Source organism: Octodon degus, unplaced genomic scaffold, assembly GCF_000260255.1.
Source record: "Octodon degus isolate 3935 unplaced genomic scaffold, OctDeg1.0 scaffold00020, whole genome shotgun sequence".
Lineage (NCBI taxonomy): Eukaryota > Metazoa > Chordata > Mammalia > Rodentia > Octodontidae > Octodon > Octodon degus.
In genome coordinates, this window is record NW_004524596.1 from 19,519,452 (window position 1) to 19,520,698 (window position 1,247).

A 1,247-nucleotide genomic window follows, 5' to 3' on the forward strand; every position below is an offset into this window, starting at 1 on the left:
GGTAGTATAGTAGGGAGAGAGGAAGCTCTCCCATACACTTACCAGGCCTGGGCTAGGGCTGGATCTGGGGGTCCTGAGAATGTGGCAGAAGTTCTCACTCACTTGGCGGGAGTGGGGGTGCCTTGGGGGTAGGGAGGTGTTCCCAAGGGCACAGAGGAGGGTCTCACTCATGCTGTGCCTGAGTTTGGACCGGGCAGTCTCATATACTTTAAATCATCTCTAGGTTACATATTATGCCTAAAACAACATAAATGTTGTGAGAATAGTTGTTGCAATGTCTAGGGAACAGTAATCAAAAAATAAATTTACATGTTCAGTAAGACACATTCTTTTTGAGTATTTCCTATCTGAGATGTGTTACATCCTCAGGTGCACAACTTTAGGATATTGAGGACCAATTATATACCCAAGATAAATTAGTACATATGTTATGGAATGATATTATTAAAGTATCCATTGCAGCTTTATTCAAAATAGCCAAAAGGGAATGGGGAGTTAGCTCAGCAGTGTAAGCCCCTGCCTGGCAAGCACAAGCTCCTGGGTTCAATCTCCAACACTGCACCCCAACCTGACCCTGGGAAATCCAGGTACGTGGTGCCAGCCACCGAATCTGAGTATGGTTTCACACACCTGTAATCCCAGCACTGGGAAGCTGAAACAGGAATATCACTACAAGTCCAAGCTGCATAGTGTGACCCTGTACCAAATAAATAAATAAAAGATGCTTTTAAAATAGCCCAAAAGGGCTGGGGAGATAGCTTAGTAGAATAAGCTCCTGCCTGGCAAGCACAAGGTCCTGAGTTCAATCCCCAGTACTGCAAAAAAAAATAAAATAGCCCCAAAACTGGAAGCATTCCAAATGCCTCAAATATGTCTACTTGATAAATGAATATTGGTATAATGATATCATAGAAAACTACATTAGAATATCTAACAATACACAATTATACATAAATGGCCATTATATTGAATTAAATAAGCAATACACATTCAATATGATTCCATGTATATGAAGTTCAAGAACAAATACAACCAGCCAGTTATGGGAGCCAACACAGTGAAATTTTCTGAGGAGAAAGGGCTTTTGTCAGAGAAAATACATGATGGAAATACATGGAGTAATTAAAATGTTCTAAATATTCTGTGTCTTTTTTTGCAGAACCAGGGATTGAGCTCAGGCCCTTGCGTTTGCCAGGGAATCACTTATTCTACTGAGTCATCTCCCCAGCCCATCATCTCCCTGGCCC